This window comes from Nicotiana tabacum, chromosome 7 (genome assembly GCF_000715075.1).
Source record: "Nicotiana tabacum cultivar K326 chromosome 7, ASM71507v2, whole genome shotgun sequence".
NCBI lineage: Eukaryota > Viridiplantae > Streptophyta > Magnoliopsida > Solanales > Solanaceae > Nicotiana > Nicotiana tabacum.
This window is the reverse complement of record NC_134086.1, coordinates 80,336,591-80,360,315: the sequence shown is the minus strand read 5'-3', so window position 1 is coordinate 80,360,315 and position 23,725 is coordinate 80,336,591.

The window sequence follows — 23,725 nt, the reverse complement described above, 5'->3', positions numbered from 1 at the left end:
ACTAAGATCATGAGTGTCTAAGGTGCATACATAATCCATCAAAGTATCTAAGAGCCAACAGAAAAGTACAACTGGAAATGAGAAGGAGAGCCAAGCCCTGTGAATGCCTTGCAGGTACTTCAATAATCTTCTAAGTCAGAAGCCTCGGTCAAACATTCGCCACTGGATCTGAAGTGCATGAATCTGTACACGAGGTATAGGGGGTAATGTGAGTACACCAACTCAGTAAGTAACAAGTCCAAACTATGGACTGAGAGGTAGTGACGAACTAAACATCTTTATAGGATAAACATGAATATCGTACAGAAATGTAGGCATGCTTTCAGTTAATTAAACAGCTCATAACAAGGAAATAGAGCAAGTATGGACATGATAAAGGAGTATAAGCTCCGCTACATCTACATGCCAATGCACATACTAAATGAAATTCACTATGCCAAGTACCTCATGTGCCCAATAACTCGATACTCGTCCACTCAGTACTCTATATGGCTCGTACAGCCTAGGGAAGATCCATCGCGTATATATATACATCTTTTACAGCAGTCACTCTGTACTGAGGAAGGCCAATCCAACCTATGGAGAAAATCCATCTCCTAGTAATAATAATGACAACTCACAACCACTCGGTATCGTATGTGGCTCACAAGTCCTAGGGAAGATCCATCCTGGAATATATATATACATCACAGACTATCAGTCTCCGGTACCGAGGAACATGCCAATCCAGCTTCATGGAGAAGATCCATCTCCACACCAATACTTCGGACAAGATCCATGTCTAGGGAAGATCCATCCCTCAATATTATCATCTACCGCTCACTGGGGGTGTAAAGACTCCAGAGGGGCTTCTCTGAGCCCAAAAGCTATATCAATACCAGTGAAGGCATGATCAATATCTCGCTACGGCGTGCAGCCCGATACCATACTGTCAACCAATATCAGGCTATCGGCCTCAGTCAGTCAATACTCTCTAGTCTCACACACATGGGCTAAAATGTCATGATATAAGCCCGAACAATGATATGATATGTCAAGTAGCAATAATCGAGATTGAGGCATGATATACTATAGAACTCCCAAATTTTAGGCATGACAACAAGAAACGAACTCTCGGGTCTCAACAATACTGGCGTGAATCCTTAACATGATATTTAGCATGATTTGCAGCTTATCAACTTAATCACACAATTGAGATCCAAGCGCTAACTCCCAAATTTTAGGCTTCAAATCCCCCAAATTTCATGTTTAATTAGGTAGAAATCACAATAGGATCGAGTATTAAGTCCATAAATCTTACCTCCAAGAAGTTCTCTTTGATTCCCTCTTCAATCTTCTTCAAGAAGCTCCAAAACCGAGTTAAAATGGTGAACTTAGGCAAAAATTGCGAAAATGGTCTTTTAAACATTCTGCCCAGCTATTAAAATTACTTAATCGTGATCGTGGGAAATCCATTGCGATCGCGAAGCACAAACTTCGCTGGCCCACAATTTATCTTACACGATCGCATATAACCCCTCGCGTTCGCGAAGCTTACTTGCCCAAACCTACGCGATCGCATCTTGCCTCACACGATTGCATAGAGCAATCGCCTCCACTGCACACCCGCTTACCTACTTCAATGCGAACGCGACCCTGGCCACGCGTTCGCGGTTCATTACCTAAAAAATTCACGTGATTGCAGCTCCAACTACGTGATAGCAAAGACCAATATGGGTTGCCCCCTACACATGCTCTACGCGATCGCGAGCCTCCTCACACGATCGCGAAGAAGAAATACCTGCAATAAAGCTGAAGCAAAAATTTGCAACTTTTTCCAACATGAAATGATTCGTTTAACCACCCGAAACTCACCCAAGGCCCTTGGGACCTCAACCAAACATGCCAACATATCCCATAACATCATTCAAACTTGTTCCAACCTTCGTAATGCTCAGGAAAACATCAAAACACCAAATTTACATCAGATTCAAGCCTAAGAATTCCAAAAATTTCCGAATTCCGCTTTCGATCAAAAAGTCTATCAAATCTCGTCCGAATGACTTGAAATTTTGCACACACGTCACAACTGGCACAACAGACCTACTCCAATGTCCAGAATACCATTCCAATCCTATATCAAAATCTCACCTATCAGTCGGAAAACGCCAAAATTTCAATTTTGCCAATTCAAGCCTATATCTACTATGGACCTCCAAAACCCATTCCGATCACGCTCCTAAGTCCCAAATCACCTTCCGAAGCCATCAGAACCATCAGAATTCACATCCGAACCCTTTTTCACATAAGTCAACGTCCAGTTGACTTTTCCAACTTAAGCTTACTCAAAAGAGACTAAATGTCTCAAACCTTACCAAAACCACTCTGAACCCGAATCAACTAACCCGATACCATATAATACAGCTGAAAAAGACATAAAGAAGCATAAATGGGGGAAACAGAGTTGAAATTCATAAAACAACCAGTCGGGTCGTTACAACAAGGCATACATTGTGTCCTTCCTTTAGTGAGAGACACAAAACCTCCTCTTACATTAAATTATCCTTATTTATTTATTTTATATATATAAATGAGGATCCAAGATATTAAGCTTCATCATTTGGGTTGAAATATAATATCTTATCTCATAAATTAATTAAACGTCACTAGTATCAAAAGGCAAATAACCTCCAAAACTGATGTATCTTTTCAAGGATAATTTAGACATGGTATACTAGAATATTTCAATGATTCAAATAAATAGACCACTTTGGTGAAAACTATTTATTAATCATAAATCTCAATTCATGTATAATATTTTTCACTTGTGTAAAGTTCTAAGAATTTCCAATGACTCCAAATAAATAGACCACTTTGGTGGAAGCTATCTATTAATCATAATTCTTATTTAAACAATATCATATACATGTGAGAAAAATAAAGCCCATATATGTAACTCTTCTAATTACTATTAATTCCATTCTCTGACTATGATTAGAATCCGAATCCAAGTTCCGAGGCCTTAAAAATCTCATTTTCTTTCTCCTCGATTTGCGTGCATAATCCGAGCGCATTTTCAGAAAGCTTATATGTGAAATTTAAGAAAAATATTGAATTTTGCCTTTAAAATTGATTAAAGTTGACTTCGGTTTTTTGGTAAACGGACCCGGACCCCTAATTTAACGGTCCCGTAGAGTCCGTAGTAAAATATGGGACTTGGGCACATGCCCGGAATCGAATTCCGAGGTCCCTAGCCCGAGAAAAGAATCTTTAAAGAAAATTATTTGCTGGAAAATATAAGGACTTTTGGAAATAAAATGGTGTGTGATCTTGATGGTATCGGCCCCGTATTTTGGTTTCGGAGCCGGGTATAGGTTTAATATAATATTTAAGTCGTATTTGTGAAATTTAATAAGAATCGGAGTTGATTTGACGTGATTCGGACGTTCGGTTGTGAAAATAGTAAATTTGAAGTGTTCTTGATGAAAATCATGAGTTTGGGTGCTAAATCCATAGTTTTAGGTGTTATTTTTGTGATTTGATCGCACGAGCAAGTTCGTATGATATTTTTAGACTTGCGTGCATGTTTGGTTTGGAGCTCCAAGGGCTCGGGTGAGTTTTGGATAGACCACAGAGTGATTAGAACTTAGGAAAACTCAGTTGTGCATCTGGTGTTTTGCACAGGCCTCTGATCTCGCAAATGCGAGATCAGGTTTCGCAAATGCAAAGTCTGTCGGCCTGGTAAATGCGACAACATTGTCGCAAATGCGAAGAAGGCTCTAGAGGTCGCAAATGAGACATATGTGTCGCAAATGCGAAGGCAGCAGAAATTCAAAGGGTTCGCAATTGATCGCAATTGCGATAACTACATCCTGTTAAGTGGGATTTTAGACGGGATTTTCACTTCGTTCTTCAAAATTTCAAAACCTAAACTCCAAAGAGCGATTTTCCTAGAGCAAGTGCTTCCCCAAATCATAGGTAAATGAATCTTAACCCTTTTTCTTCAATCTATTTCATCTTTTTACATGATTTCACTTCAAAATCTAGGGGTTTTCATGGGAAATTGGGTGTTCTTGGGTAGAAATTAGGATTTTCAAATTTTGGGGATTTGGAGCTCAATTTGAGGTCGAATTTCAAAACCAATTAAATATTTGAGTTTCGTGGTTGAATGGGTAATCGGTTTTTTGTTCGAACTTCACGTTTTGACTAAGCGGGCCCGGGGTCGATTTTTGACTTTTTGGGGAAAACATTGGGAAATCTATATTCATGCATTTTATTTAGCATTTATTGATGTTATTAAGTAAATTATGACTAGATTCAAGAGGATGATGTTATTAAGTAAATTATGACTAGATTCAAGCGGATTGGAAGTGGAACCGAGAGGTAAAGCGGTAATTGAGGCGTGATTTTGTCCATCGAATTGAGGTAAGTGTTTGGTCCAACCTTAGCTTGAGGTAATAGGTGTTGAGCTCTTATTTGCTACGTGTTAATGTTGAGTACGACGTATAGGTGTGGTGACGAGTATCTATACGTTGGTGTCGAGTATGCTCGTAAGTCTTATACCTTAATTGTTGTGACTCTTATTATGTACCGTCCATGCTTAAATTGATGATTATCAATGTTGAACAAGACTTATGATAATTTCTTGGTAATTGACCATTGTTGAGTATTGGCTCAAGTTGAGATTTATTTTGTGAAGTAACTGTTGGAACGAGATTGGTTATAGCTGAATCCCTTGCCAGGATGTATTTGTTTCTATTGTTGATTCCCTTGCTGGGATGTATTGTTTCTATTGTTTGGGTGAGAAAGAGTGTAAAACACGAAGGGTGATGTCGTGCATGATATTGTGAGTGAGTGTTAATGCATGAAGGGTGATTTCGTTCCATGATTTGAGAGTTAATGCACGAAGGGTGATGCCGTGCCAATATTGTGAGTGTTAATACACGAAGGGTGATGTCGTGCCATGATTTGAGAGTTAATGCACGAAGGGTGATGTGTACCACGATTATGAGAGTTAATGCCTGAAGGTTGATGTCGTGCCATTTCTGTTTGTTTCTTATGGTTAGAACGAGAGTAAAAGCATGAAGGGTGATGTCGTGCACGTGTTACTGTTTCATTATTCTTGTTGATACTAATATGGTGTTCATTATGCTTCTCTATTGAATTACTGTTAGAATTTGATATTCCACACATCATGTTCCCCTTCCCATCTTTATCTATTATTTCCGGTTATTATTGTTTTGTTCGTATATGATTTAGCTGCACAAGTTTATATGGTTGTCATGTCCTAGCCTCGTCACTACTTCGCCGAGGTTAGGCTTGACACTTACTAGTACATGGGGACAGTTGTACTGATACTGCACTCTGCACTTTTTGTGCAAATTTTGGTGTCGGACCTTGTGAGTAGCTTGAGGTTGCTGCCTTCAGTCCAAAGACACCAAGGTAGATCTGCTGGCATTTACAGAGCCTGAAGGCCCCGTTCACCGCTTTAGTTTCTTCTGTTTCTTGAATTACGAGAAGTTGTGCTTCTTTCAGACTTATAGTTTTAGTAAATCTTAGTCGTTTGTGGATTGTGACACCAGATCTATAGGGTAGTTATGTACTTGAGTTGTAGCACTATTATATCATTTCTGCATTTCTTAGTTATTTTGTTTAGCTAATATCTGTTCTTGTTTGATTAATAAAAATGGTGGTAAAATTGTAATTGTTGGCTTGCTTAGCTTTCACGAGTAGGCGCCAACACGATTGCCGAGGGTGGAAAATCCGGATCGTGACAAGTTGGTATCAGAGCACTAGGTTGCCTAAGTCTCACAATTTACAAACAAGTTAGGTTGAGTCTAAGGGATCAGTACGGAGACATTTGTGCTTATCCCAGATGCTACAGAGTTTAGGAAAAACTTCACATCTATTCTTTCCTATCGTGCGACTTGATTCATCAATGCTAATTGAACTTCCACTCTGTTCTTTTGTAGGATAAGAACGCGTACCACTTCATCAACTGACCAGCAGCCCGATCCCCTAGTGGCAGCTCCTACAAGGGTCAGAGGTCGAGGCCGTGCTAGAGGCCGAGGTAGAGGCATGGCTTAGCCTAAAGCTCGAGCAGCAGTACCAGCAGCGGAGCCTCAGGTAGAGTTTGAGGATGAGGTTCCGCCCCAGACAGTTCCAGCAGGGCCAGCTCAGGTCCTAGAAGGGTTCATCGCCACCCCGGTACTCTAGGATGCTCTAGTCCATCTAGTGGTCCTTATGGAGAGTGTCACTCAAGCAGACATATTCCCTGTAGCACCAGCTGTCTCTATGGCTGGATGAGGAGCCCAGACTCCTGCTACTTGCACTTCGGAGCAGATGGTTCCCTAGTTTCAGACTCCAGCAACTCAGCAAGTTAGGGTAGTTCCTTCGGGTGTTGTGGCACAGACAGGTGATGGGTCAGCTATGTCTGCTGATGACTTATGGAGGCTGGCTAGGTTCACCAAGATTTTTACTACCACCTATAAATGTACATCTTCAGAGGATCCTTAGGATTATTTGGACAGGTTTCACGAGGTTCTGTGAAAAATATGGGTAGTGGAGACCAATGGGGTCAACTTTGCTGCTTTTCGTCTGTCAGGTTCTGCTAAGAAGTGGTGGAAATATTATTGTTTATCCAGACCAGCTGGGTCACCAGCTCTGACGTGGGATCAGTTCTCTCAGCTATTTTTGGAGAAGTTTCTCCTTATAACTTGGAGAGAGGATTATCGGAGGCGATTTGAGCGCCTCTAGCAGGGTTCTATGACAGTCACCCAGTATGAGACTAGGTTTGTTGATTTGGCTCGTCATGCTCTTCTTATACTCCCCACCAAGAGAGAGAGAGAGTGCAGAGTTTCATTGAGGGACTCGCTCAGTCTATTCGATTGTAGATGGCTATGGAGACAAGGAGCGAGATTTTTTCCCAAGATGCGGCCAATGTAGCCAGGTGGGTCGAGATGGTTCTAGCTCAGGGGAGCGGTCAATGGTCTGACAAGAGGCCTCGTTATTCTGGTAGGTTCAGTGGTGCCTCCCACCTCATCTGGAGGCAGAGATTCTTTTGGTAGAGGCCATCCTATCAAGCCATTTCATTCAGCTCTACAGGCTTCTCATAGTGCTCCAGGTGGTCATGGTTCTCATATGCAGTATTCCGATCAGCCATCTTATAGTGCATCACCAGCTCCTATTAGTGCACCTCTGCTGTAGAGTTTTCAGGGTGGTCACTTAGGCTATCAGAATCAGTTCCAAGGTCAGCAGTCCCAACAGCCGATTACTTGTTATACTTATGGCAATCCGAGGCACATTACTAGATTTTTCCCTCGAGCCTCGAGCAGTTCTCAACATCAGGGTTCTCGTGCTATGGTTCAGTCATCGAGTGTTCCACTGCCGGCTCAGCCAGCTAGGGGCAGGGGCAGGCAGCTAGAGGTGGAGGTAGAGGTGTTAGAGGTGGAGGTCAGGCTGCTAGAGGTGGAGGCCAGCCAGTAATACACTCAAATTACACTCTAATTAAATAGTGTAAGGCTGTCAGTGTCAAATATAATAACCAAAAAAGCTTGGGGTCGAATCCTACAAGGAATCTGGTGTGAAAAGTTTACTTGATTAGTGTGAAACTTGACTTAAGTCATAATTCTATTTTTTTAATGTAACAAGAGAATGATATAGTTGTGAATTAAGGCGATAACTAATTGTGTTCTAAGAATGTAAATAATTTGATTAAGGAAACCAAGGTTGTGTCCCCGTCAATGGAATGTAATGCTATCGGTGTTAATATGATATATTTCTAATGGAAGGTTCTTTGATAAGCAAATGATTTCTAAATGACTACCCAATATTTTCCAAAGATTGGGTAATATTTTCCCTTTAAGATTTTTTCAAATATAAAAGAGTTGCAATTTAAGAACAACCAATTTATGCCAAGTAGAATCCACTTATTCCTAAGCGATTCTGTTAAACAAGATTTAAACTAATTTCCCAGATTACCCCCTCACACCCTTGTTTATTACTACCGGAAACCCAAATGGGTACGAGTCATTTTGACCCAAGGTTTCAATTTAACCAAATAGACTAAATCCCTCCCTTTTGACCCAAAGCAAATCCAGTTTTCAAAAGAATCAATTGGGTAGAAAATAAATGGGCAAGGGAATTCAAAGGTCCCTTGGCCCAAAATCTCAAATCAGCCCGCAACACTAAAAACTAATAGCAATTGACAGAACTAATACAACGAATCCAAATAGACTAAAAAAAGTAAAAACAAATGTCAATTAAGCTTTACTATGCGAAATGATTTTAGGGAAAAAATCATTTCCCTAAAAATGATTTTAGAGAAGAAGAAGAAATTGATTCCAATCTCAAACCTTCAAACCCTCGCCGATTCAGACTTTTTGGGATTTTAGGGTTGTCTCTTCAAATAAAGATTCAAGAAGTTACGTTAAGATTCGAGGGTAGTGGATTATAGATTAGGGAAGAGGGGGTCGGGATGGGTCTGTGGTGTGATTTTGGTGGGGATTGGGAGTAGCGCCGCCACCTTAAGGCTGTGGGAATTAGGGGCGGCGGGTTAGGGTTCCGTGAAATTTGGTCTCTAAAGGAGAGTGAATTGGGAGAGATGATATAGGGGGGGTGGGTAGTGGAGTTCAGACACTAATATAATAATCCCCACCCCAGTTCCCAACTGTAGGATCAGATAAATAAACGGCCCATATCGATCACGACCAAACAAGGTCGTTTTGATTAATGCTGAGAGAGGCTGGGTCCTAGGGCGGGTTTGGACGGGTTTCTGAAGGGTAAGGGATTGGGTTGAGGGGTTCGTTTGGGCCTGGGGGAGGAGAAATGGATTCAGCCCAAATGACATGTCCTCTCTTTTCTCTTTTTCTTTCTTTCGTTTTTCTAAATTCCTTTTGTTTTATTTTTCTCTTTTTTATAGTTAAATTAATTCCTAAATTAATCCCTAGAACCTAATTAACTAAAACAAAAACACTAATTAAACCTAAATAATAATTAACACAATTAATTAAAAACGAATTAAAAAGAAAACTACTCAAAATAAAAGTTAAAATTAAAAGTGCAAATTAAACCATTTTTGTGATTTTTCCTCTCTTTTTTATAAAATAACTAAATTATTTAATTAATCCTAACATGTTAAATTAAATCCTAAATGCAAATGCACATATATTTTTTTATTTTTTCATTAATTAAAATGCACAGACAAAGTGCAAATAATTAACAGAAAGTGCTACGAAAATCCATAAAATTACAAATGAAAAGAAATTTATTTTTTTGAATTTATGGGAGTAATTCATATAGGGCAAAAATTACGTGCTCAAAATAGTCACTAGTTCATCAGGAAAAGTAATAATAATGATGTAGAAAGAAAAAGTGTAGAAATAGTAATGAATAATAAAGAGCAAATGCATTTGATTAAAACCGAAAAATCATTTAGACACTTACGGCTCGGTGAATTGAGCATTTATTTTGAAACAAGTAAATCTTAAAACAAAATTACTAGAAATCTTAAATGCCTAGAATTGCTATAGAAGTAAAATCTGCCAAGCTACCCAGGGACTCGGCAGGCTCGAGATGGTATAGCAGTCCAGTTCCTGAGAACGGCTCCCTTCTTTACGGTTTAAATGGTGAGGCCTTTTTCATCCTCCTCCTCAATTATGGCACTGCAATCCATGTCCTCAACCTCCAAGAACAAATTCTTCAACCCAGCGAGTGCTTCCTCTTCTGCAGTCCCCCATATCGTATCAGCTTGGTGAAAAGCTTGTTCCAAACGTTCTTATGTGCCTCGCTTAGCACTTTTATTAAAGCGTTCTTATGTGTCTCTGAATTTTGCAATAGTGACAGGATAGATATCTGACATGGGGTTTTGTTCAGATGGTCAATGACGGAATACTCCTTTGCCTGTACTTTCCTCCACAGGTCATCCGGCCCTGTCTCAATGATAGGCTTCCTAGTAGTGGCATCCTTACTTGAACCTCCCAAATGTTCAGGTGTATAGACCCTTCCAGTCCGAGTCATTCCTTGTGCAGCATCAGATTCTTCTACCTTAGCCTTCCCTTTTCGCCGAGCCTCGGCAACATAATCCTAGGGTATTGCTTTTGAGTTGAATGGAGGTGTGGTTGATACTGTCACAGTGAAAGGTGTGACCACCTCTACTTCAAATGGAGCGGGGGTGACTGCAGGCGGAGCCACCTCCACCTCGAATGGAACTGATGCAGTTACCTCAACCTCGATTGGTGCCTGAGTCTGTACCATAATAAGAGTAAGTATGGCTGCTACTTTAAAGTCATCCCCTTCTCGAATAAGCCCAATCGACCCCTCAGGGTCCCATTCTTCGTTCGTCTCTATCACATGTACACCATTACCTCTATGATTAGGGATGGGGTTTTTGCGGACATTAGGTGCGGCTTCCTTCGCCTGTATGACCTTGTTGTTAATCAGCAGCTGGATCTTATCCTTCAATGTTCGGCACTCAGCAGTGGTGTGCCCCTTCATACCAGAATGGTATGCACAAGTTTTTTAGGATTGACCCATTGGGATGGGTTTTCTAATTCCACGGCAGGAACATGAGTGACGTAACCCGTGACTTTCAACCTTTCATACAACTGGTCGATGGACTCAACAATGGCGGTGTATTATTTGGGTGGCTTGCAGTCGAAGTTAAGTCTTGGTCTTGGAAACTTTTGGTGAGTTGGAGGTGATTGAAAATGGGATGGTTGGGAGTTATAGGTGTGATGGATAGCGGCTAGTTGGGAATATCTGAGAGATGAAGGTTGATATGTGGGTGGAAGTGCTTGGTACATGGGTGAAGGTGTTTGATATGTGAGTGGAGGTATTTGATATGTGGGTGGAGGTGTTTGGTATATGGGTGGAGGTGTTTGATATGTAAGTGGAGATTTTGGACCCTAGGCCACCATTACTGCCCCATCATCTCTCTTTTTCGATATACCACCTGATTGTAATGCCTTATTTGTGGCCTGCAGTGCCTCAAAATTTGTTGCCATCCCACTCTTGATTCCTTCCTCGATCCTTTCTCCAAGTTTGATGATATCAAAGATTTTATGATTTTCGATAACCATCAACCTTTTATAATATTGCGGATCATGTGCTCTGACAAAGAATTTGTTCATCTGTTCCTCGTCCAAAGATGGCCTGACCTTAGCCGTTTCTGACCTCCGACGTGTAGCATACTCACGGAAAGTCTCAGTAGGTTTCTTCTTAGGATTCTGAATGTAGAAAACATCTGGTTTGTTCTCTGTATTGAACCTGAATCGGTCCACGAAATCTGACACCATACTTACCCAATTGGACCATTTCTTGGGATCTTGGCTGATGTACCAGGACAAAGCATCCCCAGTAAGACCCCTTATAAAAAATTTCATTCTAATATTTTCGTCTTTCCCGACCCCGACAAGCTTGTCACAATAGGTCCTTATATGAACCCTGGGATCACTTGTGCCGTCGAACATCTCGAACTTGGGAGGTTTGTACCTCTCTAGAAATTCTACATCTGGTTGTATGCATAGGTCTTCAGAGTTCAAACCTCCTATTCCTTTGTCACCTTCGACACTTTGAACTTGGCTTGTCAACTTCTTGAGTTCTTCAACCATATTTTTAATGAGCAGGTCCTTTTCGGAGGATTCTAGTGTATAAGAGACGGGATGGATGGAGTGAGGTACAGTTTCTACGTATATAGGTTTACTTTGATGGGTTCCAGGGACTTGGGTGTAATGATGGTCATTGGTGGAGTTTTTGGGATCGGGAATGGGTTGTGGTGTGTTTTGGGGAGTGTGGTAAGTGGTGTTTGGTGGGTACTGAATTGGTTGATGGTGATGTTGTGGCAGAGTTAGTATTGGCAGTGGATTAAGATTTTGGGTTGGAGTTGTGTATTGATCTGACGCGAGAGGATTTTGTGGATTTGGTTTTGTGTATTCTAGGGAGGTGCTGGGTTCTTTGTGTTTTGTTTGTGGATGTCGGGGACATTGAGGGTGAGTGACAAGTTTGCCAAGTTGCGAACCTGGTCAAGTTCTCTTTCCAATTCCAATATCTTTTGTTCCAATCTCAGGACTAGATCATTTGGGGCAGGAGTACTATGACCATCTGAGGTTTCTGCATTCTCAATATTCTCCATTCAGATACCACTTAAGTCATCCATTTTTGTCTTTCCTTTGCCTTTTGTGTTGCTTGGAGGAGGAGGAGGTGAGGGCATCTAGATCTGGTGTGATACGCTGATAAGGCCAGTATGAGTGAACCAACCTAAGGGGATGAGAATAATCAAAATAAAGAAAAAACAAAAGGTAGCAAGTCAGTGAGGATTCTAAAATATTTGCAGTATTAAATCACATATTGCGGAGATGTAAATTTGTGTCCTAATTTGGGGAGCCTCATTTTGCCCAAGGTAGGCCTAGTGATAAATAAATTTGGATAACTTTAAACTCCAATAAATGCTCCATTTCTTAAATATAAAAATAGACGAATCCCAAAATGACACTAAGATAATAAAATAAGTCACTACTGGCACTTGGCCTTATTACATTTTAAGAAAGCAAATAAATCTAGCCTACTTGGTCCCAGAAGGACCTTTCCTAGATTCGATCTTCCTGACTCCATCATACAGGTTCCCCAGCTCGCGCAGACCCAACAACAAGTAGGTTCTGGCCAGATGTCTTCCTTCAGCTCCTTCAGCATTCTGGCAATCCTCGATCCTCTTTATGACTTTACCTTCCAGCTCCACTATTCCTCGTTCCAGATATTCCAACTTCCGGTTTGAAGTGATTGTCATTTATTTCCACTCTTCAATCAACCTCGCATTCCTCTCATGTATTTCTCGGCGCTCATTCTTAGAGTCGTGGACACTCTTGCGCAACCTATTGTATTTGACTTGAGATTCAGCTTCTTCGTCTATGAATCTATTCCCTCGACCAGCTCCTGGCATCACCATTCCCTTTAGATTGTCTTCTAGCCATGCTGGGTAGAGAGGCTCATACCCCGCATGATACCTATCTGGCTCGACGGTATTCTTTTCCACAATGATTTTGTAATGCCACATGTGCTGGGCTTAGCACTTGTAAGGGACATCATCGTCTTGAAAGTCTGCCTTGAAATTACTCATCTTGGCAACCCTTGGTACAATCAGTTTTCTGCATGCTTGCCTCATAACTCGGATAGGGACATAAGGGTATATCCCTCTCAACCCAATCATCACCAAGTGTGGAGCGTCTCTGGACCTGATGATGAATTCGTCTGTCGGGAACCATTCGAACATCCATTGCACTTGTTCATCGGTCAGATTGTGGAAGAACTCTACCCATTCTTTGGCATTTTCTGGCTGAGCAAATCTGTCTGGAATGTAAGTCATCCGCTTGGGGTGATGGAAGGCAATATGGTCATTCCAAGCCTTTCGCGGAAATTCTTGGCAGTAGTGACCCTTTTGAAAATGTTCTAACAACCACAATTGCAGCAACAAGTTACAACCCTCGAAATGTTTGACCCCTCTTTGACAGCACTCTAGAGCCCTGTAGATGTCGGCTATGATCATGGGGACTATAGTATATGTCTGTCCATTGATCCCCTCCATCAAAGTCTTGGCGACCATGGCCAACCTAGTGTGGATTCTTTCCCTTTTCATTGGGAATACTATCAGGCCCAAGAAGCATACAATGAACACGAACACTCTGCGGTGGATGTGGCCTAGAGAAGTGAGAGAGATCTCATCATGGTAGGTACGGTAGGACTTGCTATGGCCATACCTCTCATACAGATATTCAAAGGGTATGTAAGATTCTTTCTAGCATACCAGGTCAGCATTCTTCTTCAACCCCATCATCTTTAAGAACCCTTTACTGGTACGGTTCTCTGGTACCAATAACCTGAGACTATCCCAAGTCAACCCCGTAAGCCCTCCAATTTCTTCTAGAAGTGGTGTCATTTCTATGTCGCCGAAACGGAACACAGACCTCTCACTGTCCCAGAACAAAGTGATAGCCTCGATCAACTTGTTGTTTGGCTCAATGTCTAGCAGGGAAGGCAAGTTACCAAGGTACTTCCTTACATGTTTCTTGTCACTTGAGGAAAGATCCTCCCACCAATCTAGCAGAAATGGTGGAATGTTGCTAACCATACCGAATCTAGGGACCTCGTGCATTATTTTCTGCAAAACAAAAGGGTTAGGCCTTTCTCCCTCACCAGACTTGACTATTAATACATTTATGATTAGCATATTGGCATTTAGTTCTCCAAATTAATGCATAGAACGTGGTTGTGTCCGTTGGGATTATGGAAACCCCGATGGACTTTGGATAAGGCTTATCTTAAAGGATCATTATGTGGACAACATAACTGATCCGACTAGGTTTGACCATAATGCATGCACAATTTTGATCAGAGTAAGGTTACTATGGGGTTTTAGACTGGTACCCTCAAGCGGACAATTTGAAGGGGAAAGGCACGAAACCGTTGACTGCACCGCTGATCGACTGGTTTTACCGCAAATAAGCCTTTCCGAATTTAAGGGGTAATAAATAAGAAGAGTGCAACCACTGATGAAGCGTTGTTATAGGATTTGATACGCACAAGTGAAATATGATGTGGAGCATGATATATGCATCAATTAATAGCATGTAGTCAGGTATTTGCACGTAGGAAAAATAAATACAGTATTAAACAATTGAAAAGACAGTTATAGAAAAAGAAAACAAAGAGACAAGTTAGTTTCATGAATAAAAGAAATATAAATGCTTAAAATAGGCAGTTAAATTCAAATAAGGGGAAAGGGTACGGGGTAAAACATGCTTGGACTGATTCACGAAAGACAAGTTCGTTATGGCAAGAGCCTAAAGGTATCTCCAGCAGAGTCGCCATGCTGTCGCGCCCCATATTTTCCCTCCGTGGAGAGATGTTCGGGTTCCGACGTTCATGGGAGTGATAACTCATTTTCTTTTGGGAATTGGGTATTTGAAGAGTCATCACCTAACGGATTATGGTGTGTTAGGGCACCTAGAGTAATTAACTATTGGATTGGTTTGCATTACCAGAGATTTAGGGTAAGGGCTCGAAATAACCTCGAGGGGAAGGTGTTAAGCAGCCCTCTCGGTCCACAACGGTGGGTCCCGACCGAACTTATACTTGTTAACTAGTCCATTAACAAATAAATAGTTTTAAACACATAATTGCAAATAAGAGCATATTTTGGACATTACATGACTCAAATAATGAGACAAAGGAAATTTTAGACAAATTTTATACATATGGAAAAGTAAAGTTTAAGCAAAGGGAATTTGGCAAGGAGGGGTCCTAGGTTGGTTATCCTACATGACCACCTCACGCAATGCCCGGTAATCACTTCTCGATGAGGAGCTACACGTGACATTAGCGCATAGTCATCATATCCCATATCTACCCTTCCCATCCCTTAGCGGTTATTAAAGCGAGTGTCGGTTAGTGATCTCTATTACGTGTTGTTACTCGTCCCTTCTTAATGGTCCTGGAGGAGGTTAAGACCTCTACCTACAAGCAGTTCTAGATAGACCCCCTAAGGTTTAAAGGAAAAAATACTAAGGTGACAAGCAAGAACACATAGGACTTTTAGCAAATAAAAGCAGGAAGGGGCAAATAAGAGGCTCAGGTTTACCTCCGTAGATAATGCATGTAAACAACACGACTCAAACACATACAAGGGCAGTATTATTAATAGGATCCTAAGACATGATGTCTAGGTGGGTATCAGAAAACAAGAGACATGCAGATTGATTTATAACTCAGAAACATGGGCCCTAATCAGTTTGCCTACAGATTTTAAGCCTGTTAACCATTAAAAAGTAAACACAAAGAACGATTTCCAGTTTTATAGAGGTTGATTACCTGAGGCTTGCTTAGGCGTAGGATAATGCACAACAGTTATTAGAAATATTAAAATAGTTTATAAGTTATTTTACCCATAGCATGCTATTCTAAGTGTTGCAAAGATATAGGGATTATGACCAGTTTTACTTAAACATGATAACATTGTTTTTACATCATTCATAACTAGTAGTTTACATTAGGTGTGACTGAGCGAGTATGAACGAGATCCTAAAACAGGGGTATCTAACATGCACATATAAATGCAGAATGATTTCAGGATATGCATAATTCCTATAACATGATTTCTAAACGCCCGAAAAGTTACAGCATGATCGCAGGATGCACAGGAGCAACAACTTTATGTTAGTGCGGTTATTTAGCCTAAAGCAGGGTTTCTATGTGATAAAACAATGTCAAGTGAGATGCTGAAATAGTAAACCTAAGAACATGATATCTAATGCATGACATGCTTGGAATGTATTGGTCCTAAACATAGATTCTAATGCACATATGGGAAATGTAATCCTAAGGCACGGTTTCTACCCATTGATATTGATAACATGTATGACTACCCTCCCCTATTCACTAGACGGCCCCAATATCCGTTTACAACAAATTATTACAGACCAATATTGCATGAATTACATAAGTAAATAAGAAAAATAAGAAGTTACACTATAGGGAGCCTGAAAGTAGGCCCAAATGATTTTCCCAAGCCTCCAATTGCCTCAAATGCCAAATTCCATAGACAATATCATTGTCTAGGTGCGTCAGAGTTTCCTAAGGATCTCAAGGATCCCGAGAAGCGCTCTCACCTAGAATTTATAACCATAATTGAGTAAGTGCAATGTGGAAGAGCCAACTCCAGTGCATCAGAGTTCGGAGGGATCTCATAGAGATCCTAAGGCAGTCACAAACTGGAGGGATAAAACTTAAGGACCTAAGAGTGGAGTGAGAGTGCTTGACATGGTTTTGAAAAGGTTTTAATTGGAAAGAAGTATTTGAAAAGACTCATTAGTTTTATAAATAGGAGAGTTGTTCTGTAAAATAGTTTTAACAAGAGTTGTGTAATCAAATAAACAGCAGATTAAACATATAGTCAAGACAGATTCAGCAACACTTAAACAATAGTCCTTCACATAGGGGTGATGGGAATTGAGGAAACATAGAGCACATGAGCATAGCAGTTCTTGTGGGGGTTTATGGGATTAGGGGATAACTAGTGGTACCAACACAGTGTGAATTTAAGAACCAATCATAGAATCAGACATTTAAAGTGACAGATCAGTTTGCAAAGTAAATGCATATCAAAACTGGATAACAAGTAGATAAGCATTCAAAATAGGCTTGAGACAGACTACCAGGGGAGTAGAACATGTTCTAAAATGCCCTAAGAGGGTTAGACTAGCATGATAGATGAAGCAGTAATGAAACCGGTCAATTACATGTTGAACAACAGAGCCATAGATAGAAACAAATTAGAAACATGACAAACTGAAGAAGTAGAAGAAACATATTGGTTTTGGGACTTGAATTGAAATCAGAACATACCAGTGAAGAGATAGTAAACACAAAGTGAAGAATAGGAGAGCATAATAATTAGCCTTGGCTTGCAGCCGACTAACTCAGAATAGTAGCAAGTAACCAAAGAGAGAGAGAGCAAAAAAGTTTTGAGTGTGAGAGAGTTTAAACTAATGTGTTCGTGTGTCTGACTGTTAATGAGATAGCATATATATAGTATTTCGAAACTAGGTAAAATAAGGTAAGAGTCACAATTTTATAGTAATTATGGAACTTAGAACGAATTAGAACAAAATCAGCACAAGTACTCCCTTAATTAAGGGAATCAGTTCAAATGGTAAGAACATGTGGCAAATAAGGAAAAAAATCAATGTGTAACTGGAGCATAAAAGACAAGGAAATAATTCAAACATAGTAGTCACAGAATAAACAATTATGGCTAGGTTCAGAAAATTCTAATTAAGGAGATAGTCGGTAAGAATCAAGTAACAATGTAGACAAGGTAAGGGAAAGTTAGTTTAGGCAAATAAATCAATCTTATTGAGTAGGAAGGTAAGAATCGAAGGTTTAAAGGAATGTTTTCAAATTAAACCAAGAAACAGGGAATTCATAATCAATCAAAGAGAAGGTTTTAAAAGGAAGTTCCAAAAACCCTGATTTTAGAAGAAGACGAAAAACACTTGAAATCACATGATTCTTGTAAAGAACCTCAAGGATGGTATAAAACATTCAAGAAATAACTCAAATCGTCCTAGATCTGTATAGATCAAGGAGGTGTAGAAAAAATTAGGGTTTCTAAAGAAACCCATATAGAGATGAAGAAACCTGTCTGGAAACCCAAAGATCGTAGCAAATATAGAATGATTTCACTTGGAATCACACTGAAATAGCCGGGAACAGGCAAGAGATGAACCCTACATGCAAGTCGGCATGGCCCTAGGCCCTTGAGGGCCTTAGAGAAGGCAAGAATGGCATGAGAGAATCCATGGGAGGCTTAAGAAACGATAAGAGGTCACCGGAGATGACCGGAGATGGGAGGTCGGCATTTGAAAATTAAGGTTAGGTTGAGAGTGTTTTGAGAGCAGAGAGGATTTTAGGGCGGTGGGTGCATAGGAATGATTAGGGTTGGGGGTCGTTTGGAGTTAAAAAGGTAAGTTTAAATGAGGGTCGTTGATCTTTTAGATCAACAGCCATGATCTGATGGGGTCTTGGGTCGGGTAGGTGTATTTAGGGCCTGGGTCGGGTAATTTGATCTGAAATTGGGCTGGGGTATTGGGTTGAATTGAGGCTGAAATTGAAATACAATTTGGCTAAGTTTTAAATAGTCAATTCAACCCTATATAATTTATAATAAATAATAAATAATTTATAAAAAATAATTTATAAAAAATAATTTCGTATACTAAAATGATTTAAAATAATTGTTTAATATTTTAAAAATTTGAAAGACCCTTTTATGCATTAATAACGTAATTGTATATTAATAGGGCTAATATTGCAATTATATGCAAATTGGCTTTTAAAAATGTAAATACAATTATAAAAAATGTACTAAAATATTTAAGCAATATTTTGGCACAAATATACAATTTAGATGGCTAAATCACCACAAAGGTAATTTGAAGGATAATTATTGTAGATCTTATGAGTAAAAAGATAGGAAATAAATCAATTTGAAGCCTTTAAAATTATTATAAAAATGCTTATGCATGCTTATATATGCATATATGCTATTTTGAAAGTATATTTATGTATTAAAAATATATAGGAAAAAATTAGGTATCAACAGACACGGGCACACCATGAAGACGAACAATCTCCCGGATATAGATCTCAGCTAACCTCTCTCAAGAATAGGAGACTGCCACATGAATGAAATGCGCTGACTTAATCAGCCTATCAACAATAACCCATACCACATCGAACTTCTTCTGAGTGCGTGGGAGTCCAAAAACGAAGTCCATAGTGATACGCTCCCACTTCCACTCAGGAATTTCAATCTTCTAAAGCAAAATACCAGGTCTCTGATGCTCGTACTTTACCTGTTGACAATTCAAACACCGAGCTACATATGCAACAATATCCTTCTTCATCCACCTCCACCAATAATGCTGCTGCAAATCCTCATACATCTTAGCGGCGCCCGGATGACTAGAATACTAGGAGCTATGGGCCTCCTCTAAAATGAACTCACGAAAGTCCATCCACATTTGGCACCACTGTGTCGTACTTTGTCCCTAAGGATTAGCAATTGAGGATCATCATACTATCGATCCCTGATACGCTCAAATAACGAAGATCGAGCGACTGTACAAGCTAAAACACGGTTGGGCTCATAAACATCCAACCTCACGAACTGATTGGCTAAAGCCTGAACATCCAAAGCAAGCGATCTCTCACCGACCGGAATATACGCAAGGCTACCCATACTAGCTGACTTCCTACTCAAAGCATCGGCCACCACATTGGCCTTCCTCGGATGATACAAGATGGTAATATCATAGTCTCAATATCTCCAACCACCTTCTCTGCCTCAAATTTAGCTCCTTCTGCTTGAACAAATACTGTAGACTATTGTGACCTATGAACACCTCACATGACACGCCATATAAATAATGCCTCCAAATCTTCAGCGCATGAACAATGGTTGCTAGCTCCAAATCATGAACGGGATAATTCTTCTCATGAATATTCAATTGTCGTGAATAATGTGCAATAACCTTGCCATTCTGCATCAACATCACACCAAGTCCAATACGAGATGCGTCACAATACACTGTATATGGCCCTGAACCTGTGGGCAAAACCAACACCGGCGTTGTAGTCAAAGCTGTCTTGAGCTTCTCAAAGCTCGCCTCACACTCATCCGACCACCTGAACTGGGCACCCTTCTGGGTCAACCTAGTCATCAGGGCTGCTATAGATGAAAACCCTTCCACAAACCAACAATAATAACCCAACAATCCCAAGAAACCCCAGATCTCTATAGCTGAAGTGGGTCTAGGCCAGTCCTTGGCTGCCTCTATCTTCTTCGGATCCACCTGAATACCCTTTGCTAATACAACGTGACCCAAGAAAGCTATTGAACTCAACCAAAACTCACACTTCGAAAACTTAGCATACAACTGACTATCTCTCAGTCTAAAGAACGACTCGAAGATGCTGCTCATGCTCCTCTCGGCTGCGGGAGTAGATCAAAATATCATCAATGAAGACAATCACGAAGGAATCCAGATACGACGTGAACACTCGATTCATCAAATCCACGAATGTTGCTGGGGCATTTGTCAACCCAAATGACATCACTAAGAGCTCATAATGCCCGTGCCGAGTGCGTAAAGTTGTCTTAGGACATCGAATGCCCTAATCCTCAACTGGTGGTAGCCAAATCTCAAATCAATCTTGGGAAACACTTTGGCACCTTGAAGCTAATCAAGCAAGTCATCAATACTCGGTAATGGATACTTATTCTTGATGGTGGCCTTGTTCAACTATCAATAATCTATACACATCCTCATCGACCCATCCTTCTTCTTAACAAACAACACCGGCGCACCCCAGGGCGAGACACTAGGTCTGATAAAGCCCTTATCAAGCAAGTCTTGCAGCTGCTCCTTCAATTCTTTCAACTCTGGTGGGGCCATACGATATGGCGGAAGAGAAATGGGTCGAGTGCCCGGAGCCAAATCAATGCAAAAGTCAATATCCCTATCGGGTGGCATCCCCGACAGGTTTGTAGGAAAAACCTCTAGAAGCTCCCGAACAACTGGCACAGAATCCATAGAAGAAACCTCAGCACTAGAATCCCGAACATATGCCAAGTAAGCCAAACACCCCTTTTCAACCATACGCCAAGCCTTCATTTAAGAAATAACCCTACTGACAAACTGATTAGGAGTCCCTCTCCACTCCAATCGAGGCAAACCCGGCAAAGCTAAGGTCACGGTCTTGGCGTGATAAGGTGACAACCAATCCATCCCTAATATGACATCAAAATTAACCATATCCAGAAGTAAGAGATCTACACGGGTCTCAATACCCCCAATAATAACCACACACGAGTGATAGGCACGGTCTACAACAGTAGAATACCCCACCGGTATGGACACATATACAAGAGCACTCAAAGAATCACGAGGCAGAACCAAATATGTAGCAAAATAAGATGACACATATGAGTATGTAGACCCTGGATCAAATAGAACTGAAGCATCTCTACTATAAACTAAAACCGTACCTGTGATAACGACATCAGATGCCTCAGCCTCAGGCTTGGCTGGGAAAGCATAACATCGGGGCTGGGGCCCACCACTCTGAACTGCATCCTTGGGACGGCCTCCTGCTGACTAATGTGCCATAGAATTTTAGCACATTCGATACCAATTACTTAGATTTTAACTCATCATTTAATGCATTTTTAGTTAATTTTGATTAAGTTTGGTGGTCAAAAGGTTGCAAAAGAATAGAAATACTGCAAGTATGCGGCCACATAATTCACATGCGGACCGCATAATTCAGAGGGTGATCACAGACTGAGACAGATTTATTGGCCAAATGAAGAGAAGAATATGCGGTCCATTATGCGGTCGCATAACACTTGTGCGAGCCGCATAATGGTCGCATAATTCCATTAGATGAAGGTTTTCCTCATGATCTACGATGGCATATGTGGTCGCATAACACACATGCGGACCGCATAATCAATATGCGACTGAAGCTGGAACTGGTGACTTATTAATTCTACGATGGAATGAAGAGTATGCGGACCGCATACGTGGTCTGCGACCACTATGCGGTCGCATAAGATGTCTGAAGGAGTATTTTTGTCCGATTTTGACCACAACTTTTGGTCCACTATAAAAAGAATAACAATGGTTTTTGTGGGACATTCAAGTCTGAAAAAGGTCCTACATAGAGAGAATTGAATACTCATTAATTCGGAAGCTTGTGAAGAAGGAGTCTTGTACTTTTATAAGCTTTATACTTTATTAAATACTTTGCTCTTGTATTTTAGCATGAGTAGCTAGTTTTAAATACTAAGGTTGTGGACCCTAAATGGGTATAATATTAATGGATGTTTAACATTTAATATATATATAATGGTTGGTTGATATTTATTCAATTCTTGTTCTTTATTTATGGTTGGTGGTTGCAAACATTAAATCTATTCCATTTTACTCTTTCTTTTCTTGGAAAAGTAAGTTAGGATTTGGTAGAATTGAATATCAAGAACTCAAGACTTTAAATCTTGTTTAATAGAATCGCTTAGGAATAAGTGGATTCTACTTGGCGTAAATTGGTTGTTCTTAAATTGCAACTCTTTTATATTTGGAAAAATCATAAAGGGAAAATACTACCCAACCATTGGAAAATATTGGGTAGTCATTTAAAAATCATTTGCATATCAAAGGACATTCCATTAGAAATATATCATATTAACACCGATAGCATTATATTTCATTGATGGGGACACAACCTTGGTTTCCTTAATTAAATTATTTATATTCTTAGAACTCAATTAGTTATCTCCTTAATTCACAACTATATCATTCTCTTGTTACATTAAAGGAATAGAATTACGACCTAAGTCATTTTTTACACTAATCAAGTAAACTTTTCACACCATATTCCTTGTGGGATTCGACTCCAACCTTGTTGGGTTATTATATTTGACACCGACCGCCTCACACTATTTAATTAAAGTGTAATTTGAGCGTATCAAATTTTGGCGCTGCCGAGGAATAAGGTTTTGAAATTACTAATTAGTGTGTGCTTTACTTTACGTCTTCTTCTATTCCATCACACTTTGCTTGTTTTGCTTGGTGTTGATAGGAAAACATGGCTGAATATGAGGAAGAAGAAAATCCTTTTGCGGATATAGATGAGTACATTGAGGATACAAATGCTATTGTACCTCCGAGAGTTGACGCTGCCACTTTCAAGGTGGAACATGGTTTAATCCTAATGCTCAAAGCGGAGGGGTTTTTCAGGAATTCCACTAATGATGATCTGACACAACATCTCGGAAACTTCTTGGGTGTGTGTGAGATGCTCAAGCAGAACAATGTCTCAGATGATGCCCTAAGGTTGAGGGTGTTCAAGTACTCACTGACTGGAGAGGCGAGGAAATGGATTCAAAATCTACCACAAAACTCAATCCATTCTTGGCTTGAACTTGTCCGAGCATTCTTAGCTAAATGGTTCCCACAAAATAAGAAATCTGAGCTCCGGGATAAAATTTTCTTTTTCAAGCAACTACTGGGAGAATATCTACATGAGGCACGAGATCAGTTCAAGTTATATTTGGTGAGGTCGCCTAATCATGATTTTCTGGATTCTATCTTGTTGGAGAATTCTACATGGGTTTAGATACTATGAACCAATC